At 49.3% G+C, this 19,411-nt stretch overlaps 1 protein-coding gene and 1 pseudogene across 3 annotated transcripts in view; one reads left to right on the top strand and one right to left on the bottom strand.

Moving 5' to 3' along the window:
• LOC308488857 (uncharacterized protein) overlaps positions 1–19,411 on the bottom strand; it is a 139,716-nt gene that overhangs the window by 45,247 nt on the left and 75,058 nt on the right. The gene's annotated exons all lie outside the window — the stretch shown is intronic.
• Positions 14,053–14,910, top strand: LOC308489261 (small ribosomal subunit protein eS6-like; annotated as a pseudogene). Its single transcript has one exon. The product of its transcript is annotated as a small ribosomal subunit protein eS6-like (transcript).

Below are 19,411 nucleotides of genomic sequence, written 5' to 3'. Positions count from 1 at the left end.
AGTGGCGGATGGGTGGGCCTTCATCTCTTCCCATGGCCAAGCTCATGGCCACCTGGGCTGTCATCACCCCGTAAATCTGTGCTAGGAAACAGGCCCCCACTTAACGCAGAGACAAACTTCCACGGGAGGCAGTCTGTTGGTCCAAAATAATTGCCTTCTATCAGGATGTGTTAAAACTGAGACGTAACAAAGGCTCCAGTTACCTTAAGATTTATGGTACATGACACGCTATTCTTTGCACCACAACACATTTGCATAAAATGCTTACATTACTGCAGCTCCATCGGACCTGAAAATGCAATGTGATGCCAATAACGTTTCTCTGGAAGTACACAATGGGCTGAAACAAAAACACTGTGTTGCCTCGGCTCTGTGTCTTTATTAACAAACATGCCAGGATGCATTGCTAAAATTGCACAATTGAAATGGCATGAAAAGCCCCACCTCGTACAGGGTAGCTCTCTGGCACCCTCCATCCATCTTACTATTTCCCAAGTGTCAAAGCGTTGCTTTACATGTGGAATAAAGCCCATGGTTGAGATGCCAGCATTGCTGTGATTCAACTCACTTGCCTCCCTGGCGTCACTTCGCATTTTCAGTGGGGATACTGCGGCTTCAGATACTAGCTTTTCTTGATTCAAATCCTTTGCTCTTCCCACTGAGAAGATGGTTCTGTGTTGGAAAACGCTCCTCGGGTGGGTGGTGACCAGTGGGAGGACAGGCCTGCAGCGCTTCTTACCTCCCTTCTCGCCGTAGAGGGGCAGGCAAAGCTGGAGGCGTGGGCAGGACTCAACGGGAGATGGCACTGCCATCTGCTGATGTGAACACTTATGTCACCCCATGAAAATGAAGGCCAAGGCCAAATGTGTGGGAAGATGCTCAGCCTCATTCATAATTAAAGAAACACAAATTGAAACAATAAAGTAAGACGTTCACCCATCCAATGGGCAACAGAACAAAGACTTTGACAATGTCCAGTCTTGGTAAAAGAAGTGGGGAGGAGGCTGCTCCCTTACACACGACTGGGGGCAGTGGGAATGGGAATAATACCATTAGGTCCTCATCATTGAGAGCGGGGTCCACAGGCCGGTGAGGGAGCCACCTGGAATTTTTCGAAATGCAGATTCCCGGGCACCACCTGGACCTGCTGAATTGGAAACTGGGGGCGGGGCCCAGCAATCTGTGTCTTTAAGTCCTACAGGTGATACTGAAGAAACCTAAAGTTTGGGAAACACTGCGATACAGGACACTTTGGCCCAGAAATCCCACACTTTTTTTCTTATTTTATTTCCTAATTGGTTCCTGCTGGACGATAGGAAGACAATCGATGTTTTTCAATGGTCATGTTGCTGGATTTTCCTATGAGCGCTAATAATCGGTCAGCTGATTCTGTGTGATGTTCTAAGTGGGAGATTCCATTGTCTGCAGATAATGACATATCTGTCTTGTCCTTTCTAATTTGTGTGCCTCTTATTTCTAGTTCTTCCGTTCTGTTTGCTAGGACCTCTAGAGCAATAACAAATTCTGTTCTGCTTTTAGGAATTATTTGGACATGCAGGAACGTTCAGTACAGCAGCATCTGCAAGAGCAAAATGCTATAAAATTCCAAAAACCTGTCAGTGTGAAGCTGGTGGGATAAACCAGAACCTACCCAGGTGGTGGGATACTATGCAGCCAGCAAAAAGGTTGGGTGGCTCCAAACGTGCTGGTACGCAGAGACATCAGACATGTTATTTGAAAAGGCAGGATGCGTCTGTTAGATACACAGACACCTCTGATTACATGGACACAGAGTTTCTGGAAGGATATGAGCAATTCTACATAGTTGCTTCTGAGAAGGAGGATTTGGGGGCCAAGGGCAAGAGGGGGGGACCCTCGGGCAAATGCCTCTTTTCACTATTTTAATGTTTATATTCTGCATGTGTTACTTTCTCAGTAAGAGAGTTAGTATTTCCATAGCACTTTTGTTTTTAAGTAGATAAACTCAGGCTGGTGAGAGGTGTGTGCCTGCCTGTCCAGTCCGCGGCTTCTGAGCCCAGGCTGCATGCTGTCATCGCACGTGCCTGATGTTTAAGGATGGAGCAGAGCCCAATGCGTCATCCTGGCTGACGTCTTGTGGGCCCGATGTCAAGTCAGAGAGAAGTCAACCTTAGGATTCATTTAGCAGATTCTTTCTCCCAATTTAACTTGAGTAGTTTCACTGCAAACGGAAGTTCTGTTCTTCGTGACACCCTGGGCACCCTGCCCAGCACAGTGCATGGAGGTGTCGGGAAGTTCATCTCCTACCGCTGAACGGGTAAGAGCGTGGCCTTGGGTCAGGTGGATCCAGGTGTGAGCCCCCTACCACTGCGGGGCTGTGGGTCTTAGGACAGGTGTCCTGACCGCTCCGAGGCAGCTTCCTCCCCTGTAAGACGATGAGCCGAGTCCTGCCACCTTTGAGGGGATATGATAAGGATGAAAGAAGAAAACGTAAGGTGAGGCCTCAACAAATGTGTTCCTGGAGGAGCGTCACTCTAACCCACCCCTGGGTTCTTGGGTCTGGAGTAAATTCTGCATGTTCACGTGGGGCAAAGTTGCAAGTCAGGCGGCCTTCCTGCCTGATGGCTTCCGCAGCCCCCCTCTGCTCCCTGCTGTTTATTCCAGGCTGAAGATCCAGGAGGACTTCCCACTCCCTTTGGCACACGGGAACCTGGTCTCAGGGATTACATGACGTAGCATGTCACTTGGTGGCAGAGGGTTCTGAGGCTGCATCCTGGATTTTGCAAGATGTTCGCTTCTCCTGCCACTTGAATCCAACCACCTCCCAGCTTTAAAACGTTATCATGAAACAGCTAGAAGCAAGACTGAACTACTCTATGGAGAGCGTCTTTCCACTTTTATGGGAAGGAAAAAATGGGGAGCATATAGACCAATGTGTTAAATGGAAGGATTATAAACTATTTTCATTGTTTTTCCTTATCATGGTTTTCTAGAATTTGTACAACATGCACTTTCTTTGTAAAGGTGGGAAAATGTCATATAGTTATGTACCAATTTTAAAAATTCTTATTAGATAGTGATACACAGGAAATAGAAAAACATAAATATAGCTACAAAGTAATGTAATGTAATGTTGTATTTTTAAAAACATGATACAATTCTGCGTATTTAAACAAGAAGACAAAAGATGAGGTGTGAGGCGGTGTGCCTTCTGAATGATGGTTATAGAAAAACATTATGTTACTCTGGACTTTCTGCAATGTTAACAAAGATATATATTACTTTCACCGTGCTCAAGTGTCACCTTTTCAGAGAGGACTTTCCTAAATGTAGTGTAGGAAACATCCCCTGCCCTGGGGGAAGGAACTTATTGCTGGTCCTTAGTCTCCTTTATTTTTGCCCAGAGCCTGCCTCACTCCCTGGGCTGGCGTTTTTGGCAGGTCTTTGTCTGTCTCCCCACTGGACCGTCAGCTCTCAGAGCTCAGGGCCCTTTGTCTAGAACACCACAGGTGTTCAATGTGCTGGATGAATGAATCGATGGATGGAAAGATGGGTGAGTGGAGGAAGAGATAATATTACTGGAATTAGGTGGGCAGCGTCAGGAACGTGAATTTCATCATTCTGCTCTCTATTGAGTCCCCACTAAGTGCCACTAAGTGCCAGTGCTGGGTCCCTCTGCTGGGTGCTGGAGTATAGACATGCTCATTGTCCCAAGGAACACGGCCCCTAAGGAATCTGGCTCGAAGTGGGATGGGAAGCATGTGCAGGGTGTGGAGGGGGGGCCGGGAAGGAACTAACAGTTGTTAAGTAATTGACTATATGTCAAGCTTTACATACATTATCTCATTTAATCTTCTCAAGGGAAGTGCCGGGGTACGAGGACGGGGAGGGGGGGGGAGGGGGGGGCAAAGGAGCCTGGAAGGAGAGACCCAGGCCAGGTCACACAAGTACTGGGTGACCTTGAACGTCAGCCTGGAGATCCTGAGTCTCAAGCCTAGCTGCATATCAGACCCACCTGGGGAGCTTACACGTGGACCAGAGTCCAGAGCCCCCCAACCCAGATCCATGGAGCTAGAACAGCAGGCGGCCAGTGTGGCTGGAGCAGAACGAGGGTGAAGCCGAAGGCATGGAGGAGATCGGGGGCCCAGGAGGGGCCTGCAGGGCCATCGAAAGGACTTGGGCGGTTTCTCTGAGACTGTAACCTGAGCCTGCCCGCCCCTCACCTGTGTCCTGCGTGGCAGCAGGAGAGGCTTAGAGGGGCCAGGCCAGGCCAAAGGAGGAGTCTTCACGGAGATGCTGCAGTGGTCCCATGAAGAAACCCACCAAGTCACCCAGACTGTTTACAGGGATGGGAATTGGGAGGAAAGCAGAGATTCCAGAGGTAGTAGGCAGACAGGAAGACAGAGCTGTGGGCTCTGTAAAGCTGCACGCCTTGCCTGCAGCATTACCGAGCATTTAAGACCCCACATTCAATAACCAAGTACAATCCCCACAAAGCACTCAGACACCTTGGTTAGCTCGCAGCGGGACATGGTGTCTGAGCCATCACTGGGGGGAGGGACAGGCAGGAAAGAGAGAGACAGAACCAAGGGCAATAGTGGGGCAAGGAGTGAATGGGAGCCTTGTGGAAGCAGGGGTTTCGGGAGAAGACCCCACCTGGGGGGGTGGGGAACCACCAGCCCCTTGGAAAACCTCCGGAGAAGGCTTTGGTCGGGGGTCTGCCATCTTTTGGCTGTTGTGATATTTGTCATGAAATGTGGGTTCTAATCCTGTTTCTCCACGACACAGACCTTGACCTCGACACATGACCCCTCAGTGTTGGGGCCACAGCCCTGGGGGGTGGGGGAGACATAGGTGCTGAGGAGAAACAAAGGGAGTCAGCAGCTCACAGCCCGAGGGCATGGGAAATCTTTCCCTCAGTCTTTCCATTTCTGTTTCATATTTCAGTTAAAAAATAATGCCAGAGATTACAGCACAGCCACCCCTTCCTCAGTAATTACCGAATTAACACATTCTTGCTAACAGGCAGTCCCCAGCAGCACGCTGTGATTTATGCATGGGACAATTAGCTGCAGGCCTTCCCCTCTGCCTTAACCTCCTTAAATAGCCTGAGACAGCGTGTGTGTGTGTGTGGGGGGGGGGGGTTCCTCCTCCTCCATTTAATGGGGTCTGAGGCCAGGCTTAATGTGCCAGGCGTGCCAGTCCCACCCTGGGGGCTGACCCCACCCAAGCAGGGAACATGAGCCCCAAATTAATTAATTCAGCCAATTCATCAGGCGGGCGTGGATGGACTGCTGACTACCTGCCCAGCGGGGAGTTTGCTGCCCGGTGAGCAGAATGAGTGGCCAGCAGAGAACCGACAGGCTCCTGTGGAACCCCGGGAGGAGGGCAGGCTGGGTTGTCACGGGTGGTCCTGGAGCTGGGGTGGGGGGAGACGAGATGCACGCTGAGCGGATGGAGGAATTGCGCTGAGAGCTAAAGGGTGGCCCAGCTCAAACAGCGGGAGCAGATGTTTACTAGGAAATCACAGGGACAATAGCAGGAGTGTGGCCTGGGTGTGGCACGGTCCAGTGAGTGACCGCGTGGCATTGGCCTGAGTGTAAGCTGCTGACGTGGAGGGTGAGAAAGCAGGTGTGGTTGTGTGGGGACCCCCTCCACGAGGACGCAGGACCCAGCTGGGCTGCTGGTCCCAGAGGCGGCTTGGAGACCAGGAGGCAGCTGATGTTGCGTCCAGGCAAGAGAGTCCCTCCACGGTGTCAGGAACATACAACGAAATTGTGGGAATATCGTTCTGCCTTAAAAAAAGAAGGAAATCCTGCCATAAATGACAACATGCATGAACCTTGAGGACATTACACTAAGTGACATCAACCACTCACAAAAGGACAAATACTGCAGGATTCCATTTAGATGATCGCTAAAAGAGTCAAACTCACAAAAGCAGAAAATAGGACGGGGGTTGTCAGAGGGGAAGGAGAAAAGGGGGAGTTGATGCTCAAGGGGTGCAAAGTTTCGGTTATGCAAGATGGAAACGTTCTGGAGATTTGTACATCGAGCCTCTACGTAACAATACTGTTTGTACACTACAATTGGTTAAGAGGGCAGATCTCATGTTAAATGTTCTCACCTCAAGATAAGAAGATAAGAGACAGTAGCATTGATGGCGCCTGGCCACCGAGAGTCTAAGGCAATTGATGCAATATTGCCAACAGGTGACATCTATTCCAAGGAAGATTTCTAACCCCCACACAACACCAGCCCGGTGGTGCTTTGGTTTTTTACCACATTCAGAACACTGGCTGTGGCAACACTCAAAGGGGTAAAACAAAAAGTCAGTACACTGTCTCTCCATATTCTCACCTTCAGGAAATGAGAAGGCTTACGTCTGTCATTCCAGTCTCGCGTGGAAGGAAGCAGAGAGACCTGCTGTTTCTTAAGCTGCTGCCTTCATGTAATCTCAGTCCTCAAACATACAACGAAGTGAGAACCATTGTACTTATTCTGCAGATGAGACAACCAAAGGGAAGGGAAGCGAGGGCACGTGCAGGTGTGGCGTCCTCCAAGGGCGCCTGAGAGGCAGAGGCTATGGGCCACCCGAATGAGGCGCAGGATGGGGTTCAAGGCTCCCACAGAAGTGAGGTCCAGCTGGGCCTCAGCACCTACGGCCGTGAATGCAGATTATTAAACTCTCCACCCTTAGTCTTCTCCAGTAGAAGGCTAGTGTCGCATTTACCTTAAAGATTTGTTAAAAGGATGAACTGAAATCATTTGTGGCACATGCTGAGCCATCAATAAGTCTCACTGTCATGACCATCATCACCATTGTTTCCAACCCAGGAAAATGCAGGCAGCCACAGCCCCTCACCCTGCGTCTCTTCACCCCACGGGTGAATGTCACGTCTTCCTAAATCGGTTATTTCTTTTGAAGACATCTTAACCAAAGCCTCATGCCTCCAGAGTCCACACCGTGACAAACGTTAGTAACCACGACAACTCCCTCAGGCTGAATTTTAAAGGGCATTAAAGATTAAAGGACGCACAGGTCAATTAGTGGTACAAGTAAATGACTTTAGGAGTAATTACATATAATTCTGTCTTGTTTATTTGGCATTAGTTGTAAGTGTCCCTAATCCTGCGTCCCGGGGGTCCTTCACTTCTGGTTTGCTTTTGGCAGATGAAGGGGCTCGGTTCCAAGGGCAGAGGCTGGAGTGAGGGAAGGGCCCCGGGGCACAGGCATTCTTGGCCTCTCTGGATTTGACCTGGTTGACTGACTTCGGACCCATAGACAGAGTTATCATGCACCCTCCCCAAACCGTCCCGATGGGCCCCCGCCCATCATGCACTGTGGGAGGCACCAGCTTACCCATCAGCCTCCCCTCCCTGGGGGCTGACAGACACTGGTGCTGGGGGAGACCAAGCAGATGTCCTTCGGGATTTGCAGCAGGCCCAGAGAGGTCATGTGACAAGGTGAAGGGCAAAAGTAGGTCACAGGCGAGAGAGAAGGAGGACTGGTGAGGGCACTGGGTGTCCACGAACTTACGGGTCAGGAGAAAGTGGGAATTCCAAACACGTGTAAAGGAGAAAGGGACGCGTTATGACTAAGACTTTTCCTTCGATTGAAAGGAACAGAAATCTACCCAAAGCAGCTCGATGAAATGGTGTATTATTGGAGGGTGTGTTTGTTACAAACTGGGTTTAAAACAACAGAAGTGTATCTGCTCCTAGTTCTAGAGGTCAGTAGTCTGAGATTAAGGTGTCAGCAGGGCTGGCTCCTTCTGGAGACTCTGAGGGGGAGTCTGTCCCAGGCCCCTCTGTGGTGGCCGCCGGCAAGGCTCGGCTTCCCTTGCCTTACAGATACGTCATCACTCCAGTCTCTGCCTCTGGCTTCACATGGCTACCTTTCTGTGTCCCATGTGGTCATCTTTATGCGCATGGCTCTGTGCACAAGTCTCTCTCTGCTTAGAAGGACCCGTCATTGGATGGGGGCCACCCTAATCCAATATGACCTCATCTTAACCTCATTACACCTGCAAAGAGACTTTTCCCAAATAAGATCACATTCACAGGTTCTGGGTGGATGTGAATTTGGGGGTACATTATTCAATCTAGTACAGAAGATTGCAAACAAGATACAAACACTCAAGGACTGACACCAGAAGAGAGCTAGACTTCCCTGAGACTAAAGCTAGGAATTAGAAAGTTGGAGCTACAGGTAGCAACACTGCTGGGCCCCCCACACCCATCGTTTCCTTGTCCCTGGCTAACAGACCCTGATTCTGCCTGGTATTGCGCATACATGTGCTTAGGGAGGTGGGACCTCACCAAGCCAAGATGCAGTTTAGTCGAGAGAGAGAGAGAGAGAGAGAGAGGCAAATAAGCTAATAGTAGAGATCAAATTAAATGAGAACAAGATACCCTAGCAAAATTGGTCAGGAAAAAAGAGAGATAAAAAAAACAGATGGAATGAACAGGAAACCAATAACAAGATAGTAGGTTGGATTCCATATCAAAAACCACATTAAATATATAGGATTTAAATATTCCAATTAAAAAGCAAAGATTGTCGGATTGATATCTATAAGAATTATTATGATATCTATAAGAAATTATGATGATATCTATAAGAAATTCATTTAAACAGAGGATGTATATTAGAAAGAAGAAGAATATTAGGAAGCACTGTCTCAAATTAATGATCTAAGCTCCCATCTTAAGAAATGAGAAAAGAGGGCAAATTAAACCTAACATGAGCACGAGGAAGGAAATAATAAAGATAAGAGCAGAATTAAATGAAATAGAAAAATCAAAGAAACCAAAAGTAGGATCTTGGAAAAAGATCATTAAAATTGTTAAAGCAAAACAAACCTAGCCTGACTGATCAGGATAAAACAGAGAGAAAACATAGTTTAACAATATCAGGAGCGAAAGCAGGGACACCACTGCATCTCTTACAGAGATTAGAAGGATAGTAAGGAGCTATTATGAATGACTTTTCTGCCAATAAATTTGACAACTTAGATGAAATTGACAACTTCCCTGAAAAACACAAACGATGAAAGTTCACTTGAGAAGAAATAAATAATCTGCATGACCTTATATGTACCTGAAAAACTGAATTTTTAGTAGAAACCTTCCCACAAAAATAAATCCAAGCCCAGGTGGATTCACCAAGATTCACTGGTGAATTCTGACAAACATTTAAGGAATAAATAATACCCATTCTGCAAAACCTCTTCCCCAAAATTTAAGAGAGAATACTTGTCAACTAATTTTATAAAGCCAGCATCACCCTGATACAAGAAAACCAGATAATTATATTACAATAAAAGAAACATATGCACCAATAACCCTCATGATCACAGATACAAAAATTCTTTAAAATTTTAGCAAAATAAATCCATCAATATGTAAAATGGATTATGCATCCTGAACAAATGAGGTTTTTCCCAGGAATACAAGGTTGGTTTAACACCCTAAAATTAATCAACGTAATTTACCGTATTAACAGACTAAAAAAGAAAACCATATGGTCACGTCAATAGTGGTAGAAAAAGCATCTGACAAAATTCAACATCAATTTATAATCAGACCTCTAAGTAAAATAGTAATAGAAGTGAATTTCACCCATCTGATAAAGGGCGTCTACAAAAAACTTCAGCTAACATTACACCTAACAGTGAAAGTCTGATCAGAAACGACAAGATGTCCTTTTTCACTACTTCGATTCAACATTGAAGATTCAAGCCAGTGCAGTAGGTCAAGAAAAAGAAACGAAAGGCATCTGATTAAAGGGGAATAAATAAAACTTCTTTCATCAATAGATGACATGTTTACATAGAACATCCTAAAGGTGGCCCAGACATGGAAACAACCAACAATATATTTTTTTAAAAAAACTACCAGATGTAATAAATGAATCTACAAAGGTGTTAGGATATAAAGTCAATAAATAAAAATCAATTGAATGTTTATATATTAGTAGAAACAGAAAAATGAAAATTTTAGAACAATTTCATGTACAATAGAATCAACACTATAAAGTACTTAGGGATAAATTTAACAAAAGAGGTATAAGAACTCTACACAGAAAATACAAAAAAATTGCTGAGGGAAAATTAAGAAAAAAAAAAAGACTTCAACAACTGAAGAGATATACCATAACCTTGAATTGGAAGAGTTAATATCTTGCTTGTGATGCCAATTCCCTCTAAATGGCTCCACAGATGAAATTCAATCCTGATTAAAATCCCAGTAGGATTTTTTTTTTTTGGTAGAAATTGATAAACTGATTCTCAATTTATCTCGAAAACCAAAGGACCTAGAATAACCCAAACGATCTTGAAAAAGAACAAATTCGAAGGTTCACATTATCTGATTACAGGAGTTTTTGAGAATTACAAAGAGGGACAGTGCTTGAGTTCAGTTTGTGACTCCAAAGGGGTCTCTGTGAATTGGTCTGGGGGAGATAAAGGGCTGCCTTCAGGGCCAGTGACTGCAGGTGGCTCTGGCCACAGGACAGGAACACAATTCAGGCAGAGGAGAAAGGGGGCCCAGAGAACAATGGACCCATCGAGGTGCTCGCTGAGGGTGTGACTTTTGCTTTGATCTCCATCTTTTCTGCATTATCTGTGCCTGGTGTACAGCAGCTCAATAAATGTCAGCTGCAACAGTGAGGAAGGAGAATCCCGGATCGGGCAATGCATAAGAGAAATGAAAAGTGAGTTGAATGAATGGATGAACCAATAAAATGACTGGACCAGCCCGTGAATGATCTAATGACTGAACAAAGAAATGGACGATGGACCCAGGAGGGATGTGGTGAGGGCAGGACGCAGTAGGCCCTGCTTCTCTTTTAATTCTCTTTATCTCCCAGATCTCCGGTACTATTTACTTCCCTCTTGGTGACTCCATCCACTGTGGCTTCCAAGGGAACAGGGACACTTTGTCACTTAATTAGAAAGTGAACATTTTTAAAACAGGGCTTTCGGATGGCTAAATATACAAAACAATGAACTCTATTCCCTACAACTGTCCCCACACTGAGTTAAAACAGGCACGTGGGCTGCCCATGACTTCGTTTCTGATCACACATCAAGGATGTGGGTCGCTGGCCGACCTTCTCTTCTTGTCTTTCATCAGCCCTTCTGCCGAGAACCTGAAACAGGAGGCCAAGCCGGCGGACCCTTTCAGTGCCCTTTGCTGTTCTGGCTCCCCCTCTCAGAAGCTGCCAGTGTGACTGTGGTTTGTACATCAATCTCCAATGCGAGACAGAGAGCACCTGAGGAGGGAGCATCATTTATGTAGCTTTTTAGGAAAAGGGGCTGAGCACACACAGTAGATGCTCAATGGATGTTTATTGAATGCAAGAGAAGAAAAAAGAATAATAACCTAAGCTCTATGCCTTAAAGGGTAGTCAGCGGCATCCCGGGCCATTACCCACCAGGTGCCAGGAGCACCCCTTACTCGGACCCATTGTGACCAACAGGGAAACTGTCCCACTAAAGGCATTTGAAAATGGGGGTGATGAAACACACTTGGAGAGTAAAAACCATAAACAAATAAATGAAATGCTGAATATAAAAAAGTCACTTTGCAGACATAACCATGTGGTAATGTCATTCAATACTTACATTATTTGTGGTGGTTCGTATTTTTGACATCTGCCTCCCAAGTTCCCAGGTGGGCTGGATATTCTCCCTGCCCCTCCAAAACCACCCTGCTCTGTGACCTTGGAGGCTGGCCTCTGCTGACTGCATCTACCAGTCTCCTTTGCCCTATGGCTGCTAGTTGGGTTGGGCCAATGGGAAACACTAGCAGATGTAAAGGGCAGGAGGAGAAAGAGGCTGGGATATTGATTCCCCTACTCCCTCCCTGCTGAATTTTGTGTTGGCCATCGCTGCTTCCTCTACTGCTCCAAGGACTTGGCCCTCTGCCCTTACCTTTCAGCCCCAGGGGTGGTAACAGCTTCCACTGGGGGCCTTCACCACCCTTGCTGGTTCTCTCCATCCCAGCCCACACCTTTGTAAGTCCTCCCTTCATGACACATTCTTCAGTGACCACTTCTGAGTGAATGCCTATTGTCTGTGAAATTCAGACCATTACGAAGGGAAATCGACAATGGGGACAAAAGGAGAAAGTTTCATGTTTCCTTCAAGACCTATTATCTGATCTTCTTCAAACCCGCTGCCTGACCGCCTGATTTCTCCAGGGCCTATGCCTGGTTTCTGATTGGTTGTTGAAGCCTGTCTCTGATGTCCCCTCAGACGGTACAGGTTGAGAAAAATAGGAACTAGACTCACGAAGCTACACTCCAAACATTGCGGCAAAACCATAAGCTCACTTCCCTTTACCGTACTCTAAGAAATGCAGGTGATGGTTTTAATCACTTTTAGTTCCTGAACTATATTTGTGTGACTGTAGGAATGCACTTGGCCACCTGGAGCCTGACGTTAGTTTCGGGTAGCCTCCAAATGCATCACTTCTTCCTCACAGTGCAACTCTGCACTGTCTGCCAGCAGAATCCAAACCTCTTAGCCAGACATCTGAGACTCCATAGGACCCAAGCTTCCTCATGGCTACGTAATCCATCCCCACTTCTCCAACCCTACCTCTGAGGAGTGTTTCGTGAGTATCCTAAATGAAATTAACCTCCCCTCAGATCTTTAGACCGATCTGTACAAGGCGTTTGTAATAAATCTAATATTAATCATTCAGCCACAGATAGTTATCAGGTACCTAATGCCAACCCCATCGGGTTATTGGGAGGGTTAATGAGTTCAGGTATTTAAGGCAAACTCAGCAGATACCTGGAGCTCGAAAAGTGTTATCTGCAGTTACTACTGTTATCTATCTATCTATCTATCTATCAATCAATCTGTCTATCATCTATCTATTTATTCTAGAGCTTCCAATGTTTTTTATGGTGAATTCCTACCAGAATAAAATTTTTGAACACCACCCACAACACATGTACAATTATTTATAAATTAATATACATACAACTGGAAGAGGCCATGTTGGTGCTAAGTACCTTACATGTATTAGCTCAGTTGCTCCATAAGAACCCAGAAGGTAGGCAGCAGTCGTACCCTGGTTCGTACAGATGGGGGCAGGAAGGGACACTAGACCACAATGGCCGCCTCAGCACTGCTGACAGCTGGGGCCAGACCCACCCCTGTTGGGGGCCATCCTGTGCATTGCAGGATATTTAGCAGCAGCCCAGGCCATTACTCACCAGATGCCAGGAGCACCCCTTACTCCCACTCCCATTGTGACCACCAAAATGTCTCTGGACACTGTCCAGTGTTTCCTGGGAGCAAAATCGTCCCCAGTTGAGAACCAGTGGCCTAAAGTAACTGGCAGGATACACATTATAAAATATACACACAAAACTGAAAACATTTAAAACATGATACTAAAAAAATAAATACAGTGAGAAGCAGTGACATTCTCTTCCCGCAGCCCAGTGGGTGCCCTGAGTGGCCCTGGGAGGGTGTCACAGAATACTTGTGAGTGAGGCTGCCCACTGCCCTTTCTACTGAGATGCCTTGATGCAGAGAGAGGCCGTCTTACTGTAAGAGCACTGTCCTGGGGACACATTGGGGTGTACGGTCCTCCTCTGCCCTCAGAGCTTAAAATCCAGGGCGACAAGACACATACGCAGGAAAGGCGCTGGTTTAAGACAGCGGATTCGCAAAGCAGAACCACCAACCGACCGTGGTGTTTCACAAACAGTGACCAGGGCCTATCTGCTGGCTGGGCCATCACTGGACAAATAGTACGTGTCCAGAGCCTGCTCTGTGCCACGTGTGGTTCCCGGAGTGGGGACATTGCTGCTCTCGGGGCTCACATTCCAGCATCCCGGGTCCACCCCTCCTGCCAGCTCCCTGCCCCCAAGCTGGGTGGCTGAGTCCCACATCGTCTTACCCCCAGCACTCGTCACAATTCCCTCCAAGTTAGAAGCCAAGAACAACACGGAGCCGCTGGAGCTACTTGGCCTGGGTTTCTGTCCCTCAGGCCAAGAGCGAGGACCTCTGGGGACCTGCTGTCTGTGCTGCTGCCCCTTCCCCCACTATGGGGAGTGCAGAAGATCCAGGGGAATCTCGCTCAGGCCTCCCTTTTGCAGTGTTTTTTGGCATCGGGAGCCTCATGGATCACAAAAACAGCCAGGCTCTTTGTCATGGCGCCTTGGAGGCCGTCGGCGGCTTCAGGAGGAAGCTGAACATCTCTTTCCCAGCCACTGGCTGCCAGAAACTCACTGAAGTGGACGATGAACGCAAACTTCGTACGTTTTAGGAGAAATGTGTGGCCACAGAAGTTGCTGCTGACGCTCTGGGTGAAGAATGGAAGGGTTGTGTGCTTCGAATCAGTGGTGGGAACGACAAACAAGGTTTCCCCATGAAGCGGGGTGTCGTGATGCCCCGTGTCGCCGCTCCTGAGTAAGGGGCATTCCTGTTCCAGACCAAGGAGGCCTGGAGGAAGAAAGCACAGATCTGTTCGGGGTTGTATTGTGGATGCCGGTCTGAGTGTTCTCGATGTGGTCGTTGTCCAAAAGGGAGAGAAACATGTTCCTGGTCTCACTGATACTACTGTGCCTTGTTGCCTGGGGCCCAACAGAGCTAAGAGAACCCGCAAACTTTTCAATTTCTCTAAAGAAGATGACGTCTGCCAGTATGTTGTGAGACAGCCCCTAAACAAAGAAGGTAAGAAACCTAGGACCAAAGCACCCAAGATTCAGCACCCTATTACTCCACGAGTCCTGCAACACAAACGTCAGCATATTGCTCTGAAGAAACACTGTGCTAAGAACAATAAGAGGCCGCAGAATATGCTAAGCTTTTGGCCAAGAGAATGAAGAAGGCCAAAGAAAAATGCCAGGAACAGATTGCCAGGAGACGCAGGCTGTCCTCTCTGAGAGCTTCTACCTCTTAGTCTGAGCGGATCAAAAACGAGATTTTCTAAGAGTAACAAATAAATAAGATCAGACATCGAAAAACAAAAATCAAAACAAAACAAAACAACCAGGCAGAATTTCCCTCTAACATTGTTTTATGGTGCTCTGCTAACACTGCTATGAAAATACACTTTTTAAAGTCACTTTCACTGGAACTCTGGACAGGCGGCACGCCGCAGGCCAGGCCTGGGGCTAACGCACGGGGCACCGTCTTCCTGGGCCAGACAATCCCTTCCTAGCCTTCGCCACCTTCAGTACAAGCCCAGACCTTTCAAGCGAAGTTGAGAGGTTGATGGATGCAGTTCCTGTTTTTCTCATATGTGTGCATTTATAAGAGCCGGTCGGCTCGCTGCCACGGGCTGCTGGCTAATAAAAGACCTATAATGTACTGCTGTCCACCACCAGGGCGTCACTTCACTTTCCCAGGCCATTTACTCCTTTGTAGAATTTAATCTGCCCCGGAAATGCCCTGCATTATGAATGGGAAGCCAGTGCACAGCGCTGGGACAATGAAACCGCTCACTCCACAAACACATGCACACCCTCTGGCCGGGTCTGGGGCACACCCCAGGCCTAGCCCCTGGAAGTACTCCTGGCTTCAGACCTTGGGGAGCCATTTAGAGCAGAACCCAAACTCCTCGCCAGGGCCTGGGCTCCTGCAGGAAACGCTGCCACCCACCTCGCAGGCCCCGTCTCATACAGATGCGTTTGCCCTGAGCGCCCCACGGAAGGCGGCCCCTGCCCTCACTGCTCCCCATCACTTTATCTAGCTTTGTTTGTCTCACGCACGCGTCACTATTTAAAATCGTCGTGTTTACTGATTTATTTGTTTCTCGTCTGCTTTCTCCTGCTGGAATTTCAACACAGTGGATTCAGGGAGATCACCTGAATCTCCAGGAATAGAACAGCCCCTGGTGTATAGTGGGGACTCAGAAAACATGTCTGGATGGGGGGGTGGGTGGGTGGTGGGTGGATGGATGGGTCGGTGGGTGGATGGATGATGGGTGGGTGGGTGGATGGGTGGGTGGGTGGATGGATGATGGGTGGGTGGGTGGATGGGTCGGTGGGTGGATGGATGATGGGTGGGTGGGTAGATGGGTGGGTGGGTGGATGGGTGGGTGGGTGGATGGATGATGGGTGGGTGGGTGGATGGGTGGGTGGGTGGATGGATGATGGGTGGGTGGGTGGATGGGTCAGTGGGTGGATGGATGATGGGTGGGTGGGTGGATGGATGATGGGTGGGTGGGTGGATGGGTCGGTGGGTGGATGGGTGGGTGGGTGGATGGGTGGGTGGGTGGATGGATGATGGGTGGGTGGGTGGATGGGTCGGTGGGTGGATGGGTGGGTGGGTGGATGGGTGGGTGGGTGGATGGATGATGGGTGGGTGGGTGGATGGGTCGGTGGGTGGATGGATGATGGGTGGGTGGGTGGATGGGTGGGTGGGTGGATGGGTGGGTGGGTGGATGGATGATGGGTGGGTGGGTGGATGGGTCGGTGGGTGGATGGATGATGGGTGGGTGGGTGGATGGGTCGGTGGGTGGATGGATGATGGGTGGGTGGGTGGATGGGTCGGTGGGTGGATGGATGATGGGTGGGTGGGTGGATGGGTGGGTGGATGGGTGGGTGGGTGGATGGATGATGGGTGGGTGGGTGGATGGGTCGGTGGGTGGATGGATGATGGGTGGGTGGGTGGATGGGTGGGTGGGTGGATGGGTGGGTGGGTGGATGGATGATGGGTGGGTGGGTGGATGGATGATGGGTGGGTGGGTGGATGGGTCGGTGGGTGGATGGATGATGGGTGGGTGGGTGGATGGGTGGGTGGGTGGGTGGATAATGGGTGGGTGGGTGGATGGGTGGGTGGGTGGATGGATGATGGGTGGGTGGGTGGATGGGTCGGTGGGTGGATGGATGATGGGTGGGTGGGTGGATGGGTGGGTGGGTGGATGGGTGGGTGGGTGGATGGATGATGGGTGGGTGGGTGGATGGGTCGGTGGGTGGATGGGTGGGTGGGTGGATGGGTGGGTGGGTGGATGGGTCGGTGGGTGGATGGATGATGGGTCGGTGGGTGGATGGGTCGGTGGGTGGATGGGTGGGTGGGTGGGTCGGTGGGTGGATGGGTGGGTGGGTGGATGGGTGGGTGGGTGGATGGATGATGGGTGGGTGGGTGGATGGATCGGTGGGTGGATGGGTGGGTGGGTGGATGGGTGGGTGGGTGGATGGATGGGTGGATGGATGGATGGATGGGTGGGTGGTGGGTGGTGGGTGGATGGATGGATGGATGGACGGATGGATGGATGGACGAATGGCCTCCTGACCCGGTGAGTGCTCAGGCCCAGGGAATCACCCCACAAGTCAACTTGCTTCTGCACTGTCAGGACGTGCTTCTACTCTCCACTGTGTGGGCAGTGTGGGGTTTGGAGAGGCGGAGGGAGAAAGAAGTCAATCCAGACTCCTTAGAGCAGAGTGTAGAATCTAAAACTCTCTCCCTGAGCTGGTGACGTTTGGAGAGTGCTTGTGACTCACCGGAACTGACAACGTGGGGCAGCAGTGACAGTGCGTGGCTTCTGAGGCTGGGTCAGAAAGGCCACACAACTTCTGCCTTGGTCCTAGGATGCTTGCCTCTGACGACCTGAGCAGCCACATAAACAGGCCAAGAACCCTGAGGTGGCCATGGTGTGAGGAAGCACAGGTGACATGAGGAGGCCACACGTGGGGACACTGAAGTCCCAGCCCACAGCCAGCATCAACCAGCAGACGTGTGAGAGAAGACACCCCCAGGTGACCGCAGCCCCTAGCTGCTGAGCCACCCAGCCAGCAAACCTTGCCAGCCGATTCCCAGACACCATGGAGAGAGGAAAGCCAGGCCTGCTGTGTCCTATCTGCATTTGCGAGCACAATACTTATTGTTTTGTGCCACTTAGCTAGTTTCTTACAGAGCAATAGTAACTAGAAATTCCCTGTCACCTTCTGTTATGGGCTAAATTATGTTCCCCCAAAATTCATATGTTGGCATCAACCCCCAGTACCTCAGAATATGAGCCTACTTGGAGAGAGGGTCTTTACAGAGGTCATCCAGTTGACATGAGGTCGTTCCAGTGGGTCCTAATCCAATATGATTTGTGTCCCTAAAGAAAGGGGACATTTGGACACAGACACCACACAGGGAGAGGGCCAGTGAAGATGAAGACAGAGGCGGGGATGAGTCTGCAAGTCAAAGAACGCCAGGGACGGCCACCAGGAAGTAGGCAGGAGGCTTGGGACAGACTGTCCCTCAGAGCCTCCAGAAGGAACCGCCCTGCTGACACCTCGGTCTCGGATTTCCGACCTCCAGACTGTGAAAGAAGCACTTTCTGTTGTTTAAGCCACTCGGTGTGTGGGACTTGATCAGAGCAGCCCCAGGAAAGCCATCTGGCCTGCAGTGCACCAATGCCCAGTGACCAACACAAACAGCAGTAAGCTGATGACGTCCAGAAGCTGGTGTCATTGGATGCAGGGCCCCCACTAAATCCAGGGCAATCGCATCTCAAATCCTTAATCAGCTACATCTGCAATGACCTTTTTCTCAAACGAGGTCCCATTCTGAGGTTCCAGGTGGACATGAATTTGTGGGACACGGTGCCAACCCAGTGCAGAGGGAGGCCCGTGATCGTGCTTGGGGAGATACTCCCCACCTGCAATCCTGAGAACGTGCAGAGGAGGCCTGACCACCCTGAGCGGAACCTCACGGCTGGGGCTGGGATGAGTGGGTGCATGGTAAGGAGGGGTGGCAGGGAGAAGCAGCAGGATGGAGGGTCCGGGCATACGTGCAGGGCTCTGTCCCAGACCACAGTCTGGACGTTCTGCCCTGCCCAGCAGCATGGAGCTGAGTGAGTGGAGGGGAGGGGCCCAGCTCCAGGCCCAGGGAACCCTCCCTTCCTCTGCCTTGTTTCCTTGACATCTTTAGACCCTCCTGCCACTCTGTCCCCACCCTGTTGGGTTCCAGTAGCTTTGAATACTCCCCAGGCCCAATCCCTGCAAGATCCCTCAAGATTAAATGGGTCCAAGGGGCGACTGGGGTCATTCTATTCTGGGAAGAATTCAAACCTGAGGAATGGGAGTAAACAAGAAGGGATCTGCCTGTGGGTTGAGAAGGTTCTCTGGCCATCCGGCCATGTTGGCCAGGTCCCAATCCTCCTCCACACCACAAGGAAATGGAAACTGGACTACTTGTCATTTCAAATCCAGATTCAAATTCAAATTTCCCAAAGGGATCGGAGATAAAGGACTTAGCTTTGGGTGTCATATGATGTCATCAAAACAATGGAGCAACTCAGTCAAAACAGTTCACCAGAAGAGGGTAAAATGTGTCCCAGGAGTGACAGTGACCATCTTCTCAGTCCAATGGACACAGTGGCCCAGAGGCCTCCCCCAACCGGGCTTCATCAGGAAGTGAGGTGCTGGCTTCTGGAGGACATCTGGTTTTCCGGAGGAGTCTGCAGC

The sequence above is a fragment of the Rhinolophus hipposideros genome, assembly GCF_964194185.1.
Source record: "Rhinolophus hipposideros genome assembly, chromosome: 20".
Taxonomy (NCBI): Eukaryota; Metazoa; Chordata; class Mammalia; order Chiroptera; family Rhinolophidae; genus Rhinolophus; species Rhinolophus hipposideros.
The sequence above is the reverse complement of the archived record's forward strand: the minus strand, read 5'-3'. Positions and strand labels throughout refer to the sequence as shown.